Below are 18845 nucleotides of genomic sequence, written 5' to 3' on the forward strand. Positions count from 1 at the left end.
GACTAGCTTTGGCTGAACAGCAAGACATAGACAGACAGACTGACAGACAGATGGGTATATGGTAGGTAGATGGGTAGAGATATGTAGATAGATAGGTAGATGGGTAGATGGATAAATGTGTAATAGGTGGATATAGATGATAAAGATAGATATAGATAGATGATTATATGTATATATACATATACATATATATACATATACATACATACATATATATATATATATATATATATATATATATACAAAGATAGCTAGATGACAGGTCAATGGTAGATCAAATTTAACCAATCAAATACAAATAACATAAAATTAAAAACTAAAGGTCAGAAAATTGCTTTTGTGGGAACACTTCATCAGGAAATAACAAGGGTCACATTTTCACATCTTTTTTTTTTTTTTTTCGGAGCTGGGGACCGAACCCAGGGCCTTGCCCTTGCTAGGCAAGCACTCTACCACTGAGCTAAATCCCCAACCCCTCATTTTCACATCTTAACTGAGGGTGCTGACCTGTGAAGAGTTTAGAGCTGCACGATGACCTCTCCAAAGGAAGGGGATCCTTCAGTCTTACTGTCTGTCTTTGACCTGATGTTAGTCATCGATTGCTACCTAACAAAATCCACCTAAAGGAGAACTTCATACATCAGCTTCAGGGATGCAGGAAGCTGGGCATAACCCAGGCTGTAGTTAAGATGCTGGCTGGGTTGCAATCCTGTGAAGATTCAGTCAGGGAGGATCCGATAACAAACTTATTCTCAGGGCTGTTGTTGGGATTCAGTTTCTCATGGACACTTAGCTGGAGGCCACTCCATGTCTTTGCCACCTTGCCTTTCCCCTGTGGCAGATACAATATGGCAGCTGGCTTCTCTCAGACCAAAAAATAAAAAATAAAAAAAAATTAAAAATTAAAAATTAAAAAAAAAGCCAAAGAATTCAAGAAAGAGGAATGGGTTTCTTTGCATAATGTAGCTTCAGAGAAACTGTTAACTCATAAGAGAGACAAATCAGGGAAGACCCCTATGTCAATGTTCCTTTCTTTATTTTTGGCTAAAAAGCTATTGTGCAAGTTGGATATGCCCAATCCACATATCTTTATACATTTGTCCCATGATATTGAGAATAACATGCCCCAAAATATATCCACTATCTGTCCAAGGTATAACCTTAAACTGAGCATGCTCTGTGCCATACTCCTCAACTGGGCATCTTGGGAATGGGCCGACTCTTATGTGAACGTGTGTAGGCTCCCTAAGTAAAATCCCTTTCTTCCTTTATTGCTTGGAAGTGCCCCTGTTCTCTCTCGCCTGTTGCAGGCAATAGATGTTTCTCTACTCTTTGACGTCATAGCTGTGCCAGTTGTGACTTCGGATGAACCCAACTGTAAATGGACCATGTTAGATTACAGTGTGACCCCCTCCCTTCTGGCCATAGTCTCTTCATGAGGCTGGCTAGCTAGGTTTAACCTCCACTCATTTCAAGATTACTCAGAAACATTAGAAGTCAAGGAAGCATGAGGAAGCAGACGCTTCATCAGGATCCAAATTTGGTCAAGGCAGCTTTCGGGGAGCCAGCCTGAGAGGTCCGGTAGTAAAACAAAACCCAGAGAAATTACATAAGGCTCCTCAGAAGCTTTAGTGGGGCCCAAATATGGTCAAAAGTAGTCTGAGAAGTCTTTTCTGGAACAACTTTAAGAAGTCTAGCAGAAAAAAAAAAGAAAACCACAGAGAAATCACTTCACCCAAGTTGGTTTCCGGAGGTGCAGGGACTCACGGACAGGACTGGGAGGGAGGCTGCTGAGAAGTCACGTTTTAAATCTAGGCTCACTTGTAAAATGTGTTCATTTGGTGTTCGCTTTTTAAATCTTAGCAATGTTGGACATGGTGTTAATATTTCATGTCGTGGTAATTAACAATAAAACTCGATTTGTACACTAAAAGAAGATATTTGAGTAAAATGTTGAACTTTCTTTTTCAGCCAAATCGATTATAAAAATTGACATCAGAGGCCAAAGAAGGCTACTAACTCAACCCCATGTTTATGGTTCCCAAAACACAGTGAAGTTTGGGGTTGGAGAGATGGATCACTGTGTTAAAGCACTTGCCACCAAACCTGACAGGCCTGAGTGCTGTTCCTGGGACCCGTGTGAAAGAACTTCCCTGCAAGTTGTCCTCTGGCTTCCACAGGTACACCCTACCCCAACCCCAACCCCAACCCCCGCTCCCCACGCACACAGGCCAAATAGGTAAACACAATTTAAAAATTTCACAAGATTGTCTGTAAATGTAAATTTGTTCTGGGTAGATATCAATGAGCACAGAGAAAAATTTCTAAAGCTAAGTAGGGAAGACCGGAGTAAATAAACCTTTTAAATTACGCACTTGTGTAAGTCCTTGAAAAGGTTAAAAATACGTTCAACATATTGAAGTTCCTTAGAAAATGTGTAACTTTACCATGACTGCAAATGCAGCCAAAGGTTTTATAGGACTGGCTGGACTGGACAAGAAGTCTGTGTGGCTGGCTCCCAGGTCCCTGTGCACAGCTGTGAAGAATATCCTGTTGTGTGTTTACATATATTCATGCTTCGGGAATTTAACAATTAAAGCCATGATGGGCTGGCTTCCGCTGCAGAGCCAGTGGGAGAAGGAAAACGTCGACTTCTGGGAAGACGTGGGGAGGGGAGGTCACAATGACTTGGCAAAGGGGGATTCTGGAGTTTGCCAGTTGTACTGGAGGCTGCAGGAACTCATCTCCACTCCAGGAAATAGAATTGCTCGATCTTTACTGTCCACAGCTCTCAGGATTTCTTAATTGTTTTTAACCAGAAGGGATTATCTTGTAGAAATAATATCGTAAATAATATGGCGGTGCTGTTTATCTTATGGATGGATTTACACAGGGGGACGATTTGGGTCTAGATTTCTTTCTGTAGTTCATTTCTCAGCCTGCCCAGGCTCCTTTGCACCCTAAGTGATTAGGAAATGACGTCCAACTAGTCAAGAGCCCAGTCTCAACAGCCACACCCATGATCTTCCATGATTTATACAGATGACAATTTCCTTCTTTTAGCAATGCTTCTCACTTGCAGGGTGTGGTCTGGCCAATGCTGGCTGCCTAGAGGATAGTTTGGGGTCAGCCAGCTCTTTACAGGCTAAAAAACGGGCTTGAAGACTATTCACACAAACACAGATACGTAGATGTGAATAATCTCCAAGAATATCAGAAAGCAGGTCTTCTGAATACAACCACCTACTTGAAGTCTCCTGGGAAATCTCAGAAAGAGAAGGCACCCGGCATAAGAACTTCTGCCTACTTATTTATACATCTATGTATGTATGTATGTATGTATGTATGTATGTATGATGTATACATGTATGCATGTATCTAGCTATCTACATATATATCTAAATATGTATATATACATGTATGTTTGTATCTAGCTATCTACATATATATGTAGCCTACATATATATGTGTGTGTGTGTATGTACACATGCATATATGTATCTAACTAGCTACATATGTATCTATTTTTAGATGTTATGTATCTAGCTATCTATATGTATGCATGTAATCCACTATCTACTGTCTGTCTGTCTATCTATCCATCTATCCATCTACCTATCTACCTATCTACCTACCTACCTATCTATCTACCTATCTACCTATCTACCTACCTATCTAACTATCCATCTATCTATCCATCCATCTATCTATCCATCCATCCATCCATCCATCCATCCATCCATCCATCAGTTTGGTTTTGGTTTTGTGAGATAGAGTTTCATGCAGCCCAAGCTGGCTTCAAACTATGTGGTTGGATTTGAATTCCTTATCCTCCTCCCACTCTCTACCTTCCAAGTACTCAGATTATAGGCATGAAACATGATTATGTCCAGTGACTTCAGTTTTATTTTACTTATTTTAAAAATTATTAGTGTGTGTGTGTGTTGGTGGAGGTGTTTCCTTCTGCCATGGGCATCCCGGGGATCAAACTCAGGTCTTCAGCAAATATTTCACCCACTGAGTCAGTCATCTGACTAGCCCCCAATCTCTTCCATTGTAAAAGCTCTTATGTGACTTCAAGGGACAATTGGCTAGACTGGGCTCCTGACTTGCTTAATTGAGATATGATGTGAATCTGGGTCTTGTTGATACATGAGCAACTGCGTTGACTCCTACAACTGGATTGGGTCCATCTGGAGAGTTTTGGTCAGTTTGGTCTATACTACAAAGTAGTTAAAATCATCAGTGGCAGAGCAAAAGAGAAGAGTACAGCTTAGGTGGGGACTCCTTTCACTGGAGCACAGCTTGGGTGGGAACTCCTTTCACTGGAGCATATAGCTTGGGAGGGGACTCCTTTCACTGGAGCACTCAGTGAAGAATATACAGAAATGACTCTTGGGCCACAAGTCTGTGAGAAGGCGCCACGCTGACAAAGAGAGTTTCAGGCAATAAAGCAGCAGTGTGAAAGTCCTGTACAGGAAGTGATTTGTCATGATCCAGACTGAAGCTGCTTAGCTAGGAAAAGGGACGGGACAGGAGAAGGGTGAGCAAGCACAGGAGAGGAGGCAGCCATCCCTATCCTACAATGTTAAAAGGTTTACATCTAGGGGTACGAAAGTCCCAGGATCTGACTAGTCTAGTTGGAGGGAGCAGGGTGAAACGTGTGTGTCCATTAGGATGCTATTGGAATAACTCCAGGTAGGAAGGAGGCTGGCTTGAACTGAGCAGGTGACAATAGACAAAGTAATCTACTGGTCTGTGGACCATTTGGACATACATAGAAGCTGCAGAAGACATTGGGCTGTAAAGGGAATTAGGGCATAGTTTAGAATAATCCAAGTCAAATCCAAGTCCAGGTTCAGGTATTATCTAAGCATAGGCTAGAGAGTTATTATCTTCCAAAATTGTCAGAGTTCAATTCTCTGTAGGCAAGGATGGCTCATCACCATTATCACCCTGACGAGACTTAGAAACACCACGGAGACACACCTCTGGGCACGAGTGTTATGGTGTTTCCAGAAAGATTTCACTGAGAAGGGAAGATGCACGCTGAACGTGGGATGCACCGCTCCATGGGTTGAGGTCCAAGGGCAAAAGCAAGCGAGAACTACCATTTCTTTGTCTCTCTCTGCTTTCTGTCCCTCGGGACAGTGTCACTAGCTACCTCACAGTTCTAGACCATGCCTTCCCTGGCATGCTGGAAAAAGTATGAGCAAAATTAACCCTTTTCACTCCCTTAAGTTGCCTTTTGGCAGGTTCAACGAGACCAAGAATAGTAGCAAGAAATTGTCTGGGACTATCCTAGGAACCACATTACTATAGGAAAAGTCCTACATGTGGGCCAGAATAAAAATTCTCAACCCAACGCCACTGTCATTTTGGTAATTTTGAACAGGATACTTCACTGTTGGGGACACAGGGTGTCCATACACTACAGAATGTTTTCCAGTACTGTGGTCTCTACCATTAGAGACTAGACACATACCCTGAGTTGTAACATCCTCAGTCACAACTTGGGGGCAAAATGACTCAGATTAGGTTGGAGACATGATACCAAAAATCCTTGATGAACCAGCACCTGTCCTCAATCTAAAACAAAACAAAACAAACAAACAAACAAACAAAAAAACCAAAGCAACAAAAACCACAGCAAAAACAGAGTTATACAAGTCACCCCAGTGTTCTTATGTTTTGGTTTTATGGACAAGCACATTAAATTGATTGACTCAATCCAGAACAAGTACTGAACTTTTTACTTTGCCCCATTCCATTAGTGTTCAACAAGTCCCAAGATAATTGTATGATCTTAAAATTCATGGTACCTCGTCTTCGGATAGTATCACACTCATACAGTGAGAGAGTAAAGCTGTTTTTAACCCCTGCTTGCAAATGATTCATAGTTCAGAATTACAGAACGATCTAAGAATTTCCAAGTCCTATTTCTAAAGAGATACGTAACCTATAGACCAAGATGTCAAAAGAACCCAATTTTCCAAAGTAGGTACCAACTTTGAAAACAGAGGAAAGGGAGGAATAAGCAGCCATGTTGTGGCATTTACAAAGCACAGCAGTTGGAGTCACAGGCTGTTCTGGGCTGAGCTATGTAGGTGCCGGAAATCAGACTTGGGCTCTCTGGAAGAGCCGTACATTAAGCACTGAGGAACGCTTCCATCCCTACTAAAACACTTTCATGAGCAAATTCTTTTGCTGCTTCATTCAGTTATGCCACAACCCCCAGCTGGACGGGTTTAAATGAGTAGGACTCTGAGATTACATCCAGACACAACAAGAACACATTTGTTTAAAAAAAATAAAAACAAAACCCTACTGCTGTCACCTTGAGCAGATGAGTAGCCAGAAAGATGTAACTATGTGTCCCTATGAGCAGGCTAGTACCTTTGAAGTATTCACTCAAAGTCTTAACTACCATACATTCTACTGGTTTTTGCCGGTGCTGTGTGGTTGCGTTTTGGTTTCATTGTGTAGGCCCAGCTAATTTGCAGCCTCAAACTCCCTGCGATCTTCTTTTTTTTTTTTTTTTAAAGATTTATTTATTTATCATATACAAGTACACTGTAGCTGTCTTCAGACACACCAGAAGAGGGCATCGGATCCCATTACAGATGGTTGTGAGCCACCATGTGGTTGCTGGGAATTGAACTCAGGACCTCTGGAAGAGCAGTCGGTGCTCTAACCACTGAGCCATCTCTCCAGCCCCCCCCCCCCCCCCCTGCGATCTTCTTATCTTAGCCTCTAGAACTATAAGCACCTACCACATACTCAGCTGGAACTACAAGCACCTACCACAGCCAGTTTTATGCTCTGTCTCTCACCACAATGTAAAAAGGGCACAGAGAGCAGGCCCAAGAGGGTCTTCTAGGGGAGGCTGTTCTTGAAGGATGTGACGGCAACTGCATAGGAAAGAATGTCCCAGTCAGCAAGAACAGCATGTGCCAAGACCCTGGCTGGGTAGGAACTTAGTGCTATGTTTGATATCTGTGGAAAGCAATAAGAGTTCAGGGGTAAGGGGGCCCAGATCTGGGAAACATAGATAGAGCAGGGTGGGCCAGAGAGATGGCTCAGTTGTTAAAGGCTAAGCCTCACAACTAATAACATAAGATAGAACAGGCCAAGCCAAGTTGTAAAGGGCCTGATAGGAATCATTAACAGATTTCTAAGTAGAGGTACAGCTCTTGATTTCTGTCTTTGGCCAATAAGCCAAACAAACAGAAGCGAGTCTCGAATAGGGAGGCCCATGCAGATGCTCCTGCAGGGTCAGTGACAGCGCTCCTAAGGGCTTGGGCCAGGAAAACAGAGTGGAGTAAAAGACAGAGGGTAGGAACTATCTCTTCTAAATAGACTTTTGGTCTTGATGACAGGTTCGATTTGAGGACCTAAGAGATGTTTCTGACAACTCTTGACTTCTGACTCAAATGGCTCAAATGTAACTTGGGCATAGAAGTGGGTTTAAGAGAGGGAGAACCTCACTCCTGGGACACAAGAGCATGGCCAAGGTCACACTTGAAGTGGAGTCACAGGGTGAGGCTGGAGACACATCTTTGGGAAGCATCAAGCCAGCCAGGGTTCGAGATCCTCCAAGGACACATCGAGAAAGCCCAGGGAAGTAGCGCTCCTTGATAATATGGTGCTCCTTGACATTGGCATCAGCCCTGGATTATAGACTTATATTTGTAGAATATACATCTAATGTTGAGTAACAAAGTGTATAAAATGTCTCAGAATAGTTCTCATCTGCAAGGCGTTTCCTTCTACACTGAACTCCTTTCTCCTGAAGCAAGGGTCATTGTTAAGACACTCCAATATCAACTTATTTCACACCTCCTTTGCTCGAAAATTTGATTTGGAATAAAGTCTCACTCTGAAAGCCAGGGTAACCTCAAACTTGGGGAAGGAAATTCACCTTCCTCTGCCTCCAGAGTTATGGGATCACAAGAATGTACCATCTCAGTGTTTTGTTTATATTTGTTCTTTTTTTTTTTTTCTCTATCCCTACAGTCCTGTGAACTCCACAGCAAGAAACAGCGTGTTTGCTTTGTTCATGTAGCTGACCCAGGGCTTGAAGTATAAGGTGGGTGTGAATTGTTAGAAGAAATGGCTCCTCTTGCGGCCCTGTGTGGACTCCCCATGGATCAACTCCTTACCCATGATTCCTGTGACCCATTCCCTTTTCTGAACACGCTCCTCTCTCACCCTAGCAAACTGGGACCACGCACTGGGGGGTAAACAGTCAGGTTCTCTGACCTAGACCAGAGACCAGATGTACATATTTCGGAGGAATGTCTTTAGAATCTCTAACCAGTCACCCCAACAAAGCTTATTGGGTACGCAGGCCTTAGAAACTCAGAGGTCTGCAGCTCACGCTCAGCCAAGGAATTTACCTTTGCCCCTCCCCTCTTCACCTATTCTCATTCTCTCTCTCTCTCTCTCTCTCTCTCTCTCTCTCTCTCTCTCTCTCTCTCTCTGTGTGTGTGTGTGTGTGTGTGTGTGTGAGTATGTGTGTGAGATCTGCCCAGACATCCTGTAGCCTTTCAGTTTATCAACTTACATCCATGTTCATATATCTGTGTAGATACTATCTCATCCTCTAAATGACGTCTGACTTGATCTGATGGCTTTATCATAATTTGCCTCTTGTCTGGTCTCTTGGCTTAGGATCTCCCATGCCAGTCTAGTCTAAAAATAGCAACCACAGTGACCCAAGCCAGATCACACCCCTTCAATGAGTGACATCCTTCACTGTATCTCTAGTAAGGTCAAAGCCAAAGTCCTTACAAAGCCTAGCAGGTCTTTCCCTAGCCCTCCCCTCACAGCTCTCTTCTCACCTTCGCACTTCCAGTTTGTTTTCTCACTTGTGTTTACTGAGACAGGTTCCTGCTATACAGTGCAGACAGCTACAGAGTCCTCCTGCCTCAGTCAAATGCAGGCATACAGGCAAGTGGGAAGTTACAGGCAGACATATATATTCATCTGGCTTCTCTCTCTCTCTCTCCACTCATCAGACAAACCGGGCATTTCTCCTTTAAGACCTCTACCCTGCACACATGCTCCTCACCCATGCACCTCACCCCTGCCTCAGATACACTATTGGTCCTCCTCTCCCCTCTCCACTCAAGTCTTTGTGCATGGGTCACCTTGTCAAGGCTCCAGGAAACTCCGCTTTCAATGCAAAGTCATGTCCTTGCTGGCCCATTCTCCTGTTATCTCAGAGCACATATCTTGGTGTACAATATATAGTCACCCGGTTTGTTATGTATACGTAGCAACTACTGTCTGTTGCCTCTTGGATTTGAGTTCCTAAAGGACATGTTACTCTGCTAGTTCACTGACACAGGCCAACGCTGGTCAGACAGACCTTCAGGGTGTTGGACTTGTCCATTGATCCAGTGAGGCCTCAATAGGTGCTTGGAATGTTGTACATATTTAAAAAGGCCTCTCTAGGGCATGACATAGGAGATGGGAAGCCCCAATCACAGGAGAACTTCAGGCAATAAAGCTGCGACTCAAGAAATGGGACTAATTCTTCTCTAAAATTTCAGAGGCCTGGCCATATGTCTCCTGTCTTAATAGCCTTGGTCTCAAAGATCTTAAAGATCTAAGACATGTTAGATGCTACACAGATCACTGTAGGGTGCTCTGAGAGTCCCACATTGACTCCTAAATGCTTCATACCTCCATCCATAGCAGAGAGAGCATAAGATGGATGGATGTATAAATGGTCATCAAGTCGACTTAAACGATTCTCCCTTTTCCTCCCTGTGGCTATGATTAACATGAGGTAGGAAAGAGGGATTCTTCTCAGGTAGTATTTGTGGTTGAAGTTTCATCGTTTTATGTTGTTTCATTTACTTTAAAAGAAAATCCTACTCTTTTTTTTTTTCTTTTCTTTTCTTTTTTTTTTCGGAGCTGGGGACCGAACCCAGGGCCTTGCGCTTGCTAGGCAAGAAAATCCTACTCTTAAAATGTTCAAATTCCCATTTGGACAATTTTCAGGAGGTAGAATGACTACAACCTCATCTGAAATGTTACTATTCTCTAAAGAATACAGCTGTTAGCATGACAGACTGACATTCAGTAGTTCCCAGGAGTAAGCCACACAGAGAAGTGTGTTCTTCCTGTGTGTCTATTGGTTGGGTTTGGTTTTCTTGAGATAGACTTGAATGTAGCCTGAGATATGCGGCTGAAGCTGGCCTTGAACTTGATCTTCCTGCCTCTACCCTCCCAAGTAGTAGGATTACAGGAATGTGCCACTACACCAGTAAATACACTTTCCACCCCTACTCCCACCTTATGCTAAGGATTGAGCCCAGGGCACCCTGTGCACTAGGCAAGCACTCTTCCACTGAGCTGTACTCCATGATGTTGAGTTTTTTGTTTGTTTGCTTGCTTGTTATTTAGGAAGGCTCTTGCTACATAGCTCAGGCTGGCCTCAAATGTGTGATTCTCCTCCCCTCTCTGCCTCTTGAATGAATTAGATACTCTGGATCATGCCCAACCTGTTTGAGCATCTCCTTAAGGAGAAACAACAGTTGGGAACCCTGCTATGCTTTAGTATACAAATGGTCCTTTGAGACTTTTTTTTTTGAAGGCTGTCCATTCTACCCCAAACCAAAAAACAACCTGATACTTAAATACTCAATTAAAAGATTTAAAAAAAAAAAAAGTTGAGTCATTGGTGAAGGAAGCCCAGATTCTTTTCTCCATTCAGAACGTTGTCTCCAGCAGACACCTGTGTTCTGGAGAGACTACCTTGTCATGGCGCCACAGAACTTGGACACCCAGGATGGCATAGAGTGCAGTCAACCATAGCTCCAAGCAGGCCAGCTGGGTGACAACAGCAAATGACCTTCGCTTAGAATGGGTAGCTACAGGTTTCGAGGAGAAGGAAGTGGCTGTTATCGTACCTGTTTGATACCATGGATTTTCCCAACAGTTGCTTTGGAGGAAAGCATGTCACTAAATGCTACATGTCTCCAGCTTTACCTATGAAGAGAAATTTTTACCAAGCGAGCACTCCAAACCTCATCTGACCATATACAAACAATCGGAAGCAGCCATACTTACAAGCGAGGGCCGGCTGCAAATCCAAATCCAATGGATATATCAAGTGTCTAGGTGGGCAAACAAAATGTGGAGGTGGCTAATGGAACATTATTCTCCCTTATAGCAGAAGAAACTTCAGAGGCATGCCATGCTGGGGATGATCCCTGAAGCCACCACGCTGAGAGAAATAAGCTATGACAAAAAGGGTAAGTAGGATTAAACTCAACAGCTGGTACCAAAGAGTAGTCAGGTTCGCGTTGACAGATAGTGGAATAGACAGGGTCTCAGGGACAGGGAAGCAAGGAGAGAGCTTCTGTGTGAGACACCGAATGACTTTATGGACTAACACTGGTGTTTGCTACACGATAATAAGGATGTATTTAATGCCACTGAACCATACACTGAGCACAGCTAACGTGGCAGGATTTGGCGTTCTCTATACGTTTAACTGCTTTCTTTCTGTCCCCCGAAGTCGGTTTTTGCATCAGAAGATTATCACCAAGTTGACTTTCCCATCGCAAAGTCACTCTGCTACCTGAAGCAGAATGAGAGTTTTACCTGGTCCTCGGTCTCTGCAGCCGGATGAACACAGCTGCAGGCCACACGTGTGATTTCTGTGAAGAATCAGACGTTCTAGGAGCTTATTGTCCACCAGTAATTCAGTCCTCAGAAGACCCACACGCTCCCTCTCCAATGCGAAGACGAGGCTAGTACTTCCCAGCAGGCGGTAGGGAGCACCAGTTCCGTCTCTGGGAGTGTACATTTAAAGCACTCCAGTCACGCAAGCATTCTTAATGTCCACCTTCTCATGGTGAGCCGTCTCAGCTCACCAGGTCTCAAGAGGGCAAAGCAAGAATGTGTATACATCACACTGTATTTTATGGAATAAATCATGGATCCAACGCATGGACACACCTCCCTAGGAGCAAGGTAGACCACTAGGCAGCGCATGGGGGGGGGACAATATTTCGTGTCTAAGAAGCACTGCTTGGGATTTCTGGCTCCTCTGTTAGGGTGAAGATTAGAAAACTGATTTCAAACACAGCCTACCCTAAATCAAACAAACCTCGACTCTGGTGGAACAAAAGCCACTCAGCAAAGAAATGAAGCCATAAAACAACAGTCCTGTCAATAAAGAGCCGGTCTACCAGGCAAAGGTCAGCCTCCACTTTACTCAGTGCAAAAGCTGGTTCTCCACCATGGTAGGAGGGAGAGGGTAGCCGTCATCACTGAAAGGTACTTAGGGCAATCTTCCCCCAGGAGTCTAGTCCTTTGTCTAGGAAGACACCTCTGCTATCATGGTCAAGCACTTCTCACACCTTAAAGGCTAGACTTGGAGACTGATGATTAACCAGGCCCAGACAGCCAGAACCTAAGACCACCCTCTTTCCACGTACAGAGAGTCCAGAGCAGGAGAAAGAACCTGTTCAACAATCTTTTCATATTTATTTCTTTTCACTGTGTGTGTGTGTGCATGCACACGCACCATGCATATTATCCTTTGAGGCCAAAAGAGGGCATCAGATCATTTGAGTAAAGTTACAGATGCCTGTGGACCACCATGCCAGTGCTGTGAACCAAACTTGGGTCCTCTGAAAGAGCAGCAAATGCTCTTAACTGACAATCCATCTCTCCAGTCCCCTGACCAGATTTCTTATCAAAGAAGAAAATCAACTCAAACCCTTAAGAAACTCGACAATCTTCCCTAAAATAGGAAGGGAATCCATTGGCATAATTAATAGAATGTAAGTGAAGGAAGAAGAGAGGGAGGGGAGAGAGGGGGCAGGGAAGGAGGGAGAAAGGGAGGGAGGGAGGAAAGAAGAGGGGGGAGGGAGGGGGAGGGAAGGAAGAGAGGGAGGGAGGGGGAAGGAAGAAGGGAGGAAAGAAGGGAGGGAGGGGGAGGGAGGGAGGAAAAAAGAGAAGGGGGAGGGGGAGGAGGGAAGGAAGAGAGGGAAGGAGGGAGGGAGGGAGGGAGGAAGGGAGGAAGGGAGGGAGGGAGGAAGGTTGCAATCAAGTTTCATAGTAGCACATACTCAGGCTCCACAGACCATGAGATTCAAACACTACTGAGTATCCAACTGGGGGTAAAGAAGAAGAAGCAGAAGAATGAAAAACAGAAACACAGGGTACAGAAGGCACCATCTTGCTCTAAATGCTCCGAGAGCCTCTGCTGGGCAGGAGGTGGTAGCACCCAGTTGAGAGCATCCAGAGTCCCATGCCACTGTGACTGACTGAACATATCCTCCTATGAGGTCAGTTAGCTTCCTAGTCATCCAAGCACCCCAGAACAAGGACATGGATTTGAAGCCTTAGAAACTTGCTCCTAAGCACCGATCTTTCTATTTCCAGGTGCAAATGTGCACCGCTGTTTGCTAAACAAATGCTAACATGTAAAATGAATCCTGCATCCTCCACAGAGCACAAGAAAGGCAATGGTGGGTGTGGGTGAGGGAGGGGAGCAGTGCACACAGAGAATCAACAAAGCAGCTCTACCAATCACCGACCACCTTGTATTCCACTCTCTTTCCCAGGCGCCTCCTTTCCCAAGCGCTTCCTTTGAAACTCATTACCTCACACCATTTACAGGCGAGAAGCCTAGCTGCAGAAAGTTCTTTAGGTTATGCAGCTGAGGAACAGTGGAGCCCAGATGCCAACCTGGGTCAGAGGTCAGCATTTCCGCCTTACCACTGGGACCTGTTATCAAAATAGTCCCCATTGTGGGCAGACCGAATGATAATTTATTTAAAAGCTCAATTGGATCAAAAGTATTAGGAGGCTACTAATCTGCGCCAAAATGTGAGCTGGTAAATTCCCTGCTTTCTAAGAAGAAAAATGAGAAAGGAGGCATATATACTACAACCATGTATATTCACACGCGCATTTTTTTTATATAACCTTCCTCCACAAAACTAGGGCCTTACTGACAGAGAGAGCTACAAAAGATCTTATATTTGGTATTGCTTTTAGGTAGGTACCAGGATGGAGTTCAAGAACAACACAAGCGGGGGGCTGGAGAGATGGCTCAGTGGTTAAAAGCACTGACTGATCTTTAGAGGGCCTGAGTGCAAATCCCAGCAACCACATGGTGGCTCACAACCATCTGTAATAAGATCTGATGCCCTCTTCTGATATGTCTGAAGAGAGCTACAGTATAACGTAGACGGTAGGATGGGAAAGTAAGTCATTTGTGTGTGTGTGTGTGTGTGTGTGTGTGTGTGTGTGTGTGTGTGTGTGAATTATACCTCTTTGCGAAGCAAGTTAATTGTTACACACACACACAAAGACATATCAGCAAACACTGGATCTAATGGGATAATATAAAAATGCCAAAAACTTCACAGGGTACTCAAAGACGCCCCATAAGGAAATATTCCAGAGAGGTAGATCTAGAAACAGATATAGAGGCAAAAATTTCAAAAGCCTCCAAAATTCTTGAGAAGCCTTAAAGATTGTCTTGGTCAGAGCCCAGGTTAGGATCCAAAATGGACCCAGCCCAGAAGGGACCCAGCCCAACATATACTTGCCCCCCAAAGAGCCCCTTCCTTTGTATCCAAAGGTTCAAAGGTTTCTTTTACAAGCTAGAATAAAAGAGTGAGGCCAACAGTAGAATTAAAAGCTCTCTAGAATTATAGAGATTACCTGTGGTCCATATTGCTCCTGGAAAACTAACATAGAATCTAAACTAAAGCGATAATAAAATATTAATATATCAATGTTCCTGTTTACATGGCCAGACTCCAGTATCAAGTAATAATAATGAATAAACACCAAAGGCTTGCCCCTCATGCTGGCTTTTTAAAGTCATGTCAACAGGCTGGAAAAAAAGCTTCGGGGTTAGCATCTCCCCACCTCTGCAAAAATTAGGAATTACATAATAAAATTAGCCAGGTGTGGTGGTTAATGCACCGATAATCCCAGCACCTGGGAAGCAAAGGCGGAGTCTCAGGAGTTCAAGGTCACTATCAGCTACATAGCAAGCTTGAGGCCAACATAGTCAAAGGAAATACCACGATCGAGAATGAAAATAAAACTGACATTCTTCTAATAAAGAAATAAAGCAACATTCATACATCTACTACTTGTAAAGGAGTCACGTGTTCTCTCCCTTCTCTTACGGCTGTCCCCACCATAAGGGGTTGGGTGGGGGGAGAAAGGAAAGAAAGAAAGAAAGAAAGAAAGAAAGAAAGAAAGAAAGAAAGAAAGAAAGAAAACTATTAGTATCTATCCCCCTTAACAGATGGGCAAACTGCTGATACAATTAGGAAGATAACTGCTGGACTCGAAAACCAGGTATTTTTACTACTCCTTGCTTTAAAGCAGAAGGGAAGAGAAAAATGGAAACCAGGACGGGTCAACAGTCACATTCCCTCAGCTGCACCAAGAGCCAAACACAGGAAATGAGGCTGAACACGGAGCTAGCCATGAACTTGCCTTACGTCCGAAGACTCATCTTTTCACGAAATAATTTACTTTTCACGAAATCATTACCCTTTTTTTTTTGGAGCTGGGGACCGAACTCAGGGCCTTGCGCTTGCTAGGCAAGAAATCATTACTTTAAATCACCGTCTTAGACAGAGAAAGAAAATCCTCTTAGTCCCATCACTAGGAGGTGATAACAAGTCAACTTGGGTATGAGTCGCCCTTAAAATAAAAATCCGTAGAGTTGGACGGTGGCGGACCCGGAGCGGACACCCGTGATTGAGGTATTGGTTATAAAGTCAGTCGCACAGGATCCTTTCCCATCTCCTTGGGCCCTTCCCAAAGAACCAGTGAAAATTATCAAAATGAAACCATTAGAAGATGATCGATGGACGCAGCCGTTACGGAGTCTCTCAAAGCCAAGTACAAGGAAGTGTCTACATAAAGAAAACCATTAGCAGAGCGTAATTGTAGACAGGTGTGACTGCTCCCCAGAAATTAATCAGGTAATAACCACTCATCATCTTTTGCACTGTGGATGCATTTATAATAGGGTTTAATAAGGCCTTAACAAAAGGCAGCATTATGAATGGCACTTTAGGCCTAACACAAAGGTGCTGCTTAGATGATGAAAAACTAGAGCTTTGACCTTATATTTCGTATGGCCTTCCTCTTCTGACATGGGCCTCTATTTACTATCCATTGAGACCTTGAAACGCATAACCTTTGTAGCTTTTCTTCCTCACGGCTGTGCGCCTTCCTCGGTGGCCAAGTGTCTTTGAGTAGTTCATTGGTATTATCTGGCTTGATTTTCTCCTGTGGCGGGGGCGAGGAGAGAGAAGTTTGAAAGCAAACTAGAAAGATGTGAGTAAATCTTTTCTTCACTCCAAAGGGGCAGGCAATTTGGGGAGGATGGGAGACTCCACAGAGCTAGCACCAGAGCCGAGCTTGAAGAATGAACGCCTAAGGCAGTGCCTGCAGGCTGAGGGGTCCGGTAAGGTTGTGGGAGCTTTTTTTCATTTCCCTGTGTGGTTTCCTCGCCCCGTGCTTCATCCTCTTGGAACCTTAATGATCCCTCCTCACACAGCAGTCTACAGATCTGCATTCTGAGCCTCCAGGGGTAGAGACGTACGTGCTTAAAACTCCCTCGGAGAAGCTGGCCAGACGTTTCTTTCACTTTAGGCTGAGAGAGTTGGCCAAGAGAGGAATTAAAGCACTGGCCCTGATCCACGCCACATCTCCCGCCGCCTGCCGCGTTTTCTTTCAACAAGTGACAGCTACAGGTAGCAAACTGGGGATTAAGGACAGCGGCAGTGCGACAAGAGCTAGTGAACACGACCCCACAGTTACCCGGAAAATTGTTTACCTCTATTATGCCCCCACTCCCTTACAGATGCGCAACGAATGAGCTGAGGTGGCGGGGGGACAGAGGGTCTCACCCCCTCCATTCTTCCCAGCAGGTGCGACGCGACCAGAAACTCTCCTCCTTGAGGTCATTTTTGGGAGCTCCGAATAGCCTTCTCCCCAAACCTGTCAGTGGAAGATCCCCAGGTGGTCTTCGCATGACAGCCAGAAACTCACTTCAAAGATTCCCCAATCCGTTCTTGGCTTAACTCTGGAACCTTAACTCCGGACATGTGTGTCACAAACCAACGAAAAAATAAAACAAAACACCCAAAACAAGCTCCCGGGAGATCCCTACGCCGAACAGGTGAAAACCCTAAAGAACTGGGAATCGCTCAGTCTGTCCTTTGCCAACCGTGGACCATGGCGGGGGCAGAGGCTTCCGGCACCACTGCCCCCGTCCCCCAAATACCACTCGTCCAAGTTCGGGAGTCCCAGGACGCGGACAGCTGCTGCCACCGCACCGCAGATGCGTAGAATCCACTAGCCCGTGGATCACTCAAGGCAGCCAAGGACTCCTGCCTGGCTGGTTAGGTCCTAGAGGTCGGGGAACACCAGCGCCTCGCCCCTCTTACCTGGTGCTCTCTGGGCCCGGGTTTGGGCATCCGCGGGGTGCGCGGCGCTCCGAGGCTCTTCCGAGGCTGGTGCGCACCTGGCCACCTCCCGCCCGGCCTCGGCGCTGCGGCTGCGCTAGCGCTGCATGGCACACGGGGGCTGGCCGGGGGCCCCGGGAAGCCTGTCCAGTTGGCCGCGACTCCTCCGGCTCTCGTGGCTCGCCAAGGGCTCCCCGCCTTTCCCCCGCCCCGCGTCCGTGCGCCCTTCCTAGGCGGCAGCCCTTTTCCCTCCGCTCTGCCCGACCGGACAAACTGGTTTCTCTGCTCCAGGGAGGAGCCTCTCGCCTCCCCCTAGCAGCGGCCGTGGCCGCGTGCGGCTTGGGGACCAGGCTGGAGTTGGGGCCGGGGGCGGTCCCGCCGTCTGCCCTCCCTCGATCCCTCCCCCGAGTGTGGAGAGGCTGGGCCGCCAGGCCTGGGGCTGTTGTACGTAGCCCTGCTCCAGTGCGGCGGTCTAGAGGCAGGTGGCCACCCCTGACCGTGACCGATCTTTGTCTCCTCTGTGACCCTGCCTTTTCGGCCGTACGCAGCTCCCGGGGCGCTCCGGCTCCCTGCTTCACAGTCACCACCCCACGAGCCTCGCGTCACTTTCCCGCCCACTGTTGTCGGCTTGGCCGCAGGCCGGGGTCGGTGACCGCGCCAGCCCCGGAAAACTGGCGGGGTTTAGTGAGAGCCGGGGACCTGAACTGCTTCGGTAAGAGGAGCCGCGCTCGCTCCCGGCCAAGTCACGTTTCAGGATCGGTCACCAAAGGCGTCGGAACAGATGGCGCTAAGACTCCGAGAAACTCTAATTGCAGCAAGCTCACTTTCTGCTGAGCTCAACGCCGCCCATGTTTAGGACCTTGGGGCCAGACGGAACTGGTGTGTAGCAGGTGAAGTGTGGTTGGTGTGGTGGCCACATTCAGACCTGCTTGCTGTGGTGCCGGTGGATCGCAAGGCTGCTGCTCCTACGCCTGCATCCCTTCGACTCTCAGAGTTGACACTAACAACAAGTGTCTAGGGTCAGAAGGGAGCAAGCAAAGGTCTGTAGGAGTATTTAGCAGGTAGCCGGAGGTAGACCGCTTGCTTGAGTTTAACTGCCAGTGTGCAACACTCCTCTCTCATCTCTAAATCTAAGCCATGCACCTCATAAAACCATCTTTACAGTTCTGTTTGCAAAACATTCTGTGTGGTAAGAACAATAAACTAACTTGTGTTTTTATTTAATTTAAAACTCCGAGCTTCAAGGCTAGCAGTAAATTACATTCTTTTGGGGCAATGTAACCAAAAACAAAGCAAAACAAAACAAAAAAACAAAAACAAAAACAAAAAACAAACAAAACAAACAACAACAACACAACAAAAAAACGA

At 45.6% G+C, this 18845-nt stretch overlaps 1 protein-coding gene across 1 annotated transcript in view; it reads right to left on the reverse strand.

Moving 5' to 3' along the window:
* Window positions 1-18523, reverse strand: part of Atp8b1 (ATPase phospholipid transporting 8B1) — a 141258-nt gene extending 122735 nt beyond the window's left edge. Inside the window, exon 1 of the mRNA XM_006254842.5 lies at window positions 17460-18523. The gene's annotated coding sequence lies outside the window, so the exon portion shown is untranslated. The remainder of the gene's footprint in view (window positions 1-17459) is intronic.
* Between the last annotated feature and the right edge of the window lie 322 nt (window positions 18524-18845).

Source organism: Rattus norvegicus, chromosome 18 (assembly GCF_036323735.1).
Source record: "Rattus norvegicus strain BN/NHsdMcwi chromosome 18, GRCr8, whole genome shotgun sequence".
NCBI classification, from domain to species: Eukaryota; Metazoa; Chordata; class Mammalia; order Rodentia; family Muridae; genus Rattus; species Rattus norvegicus.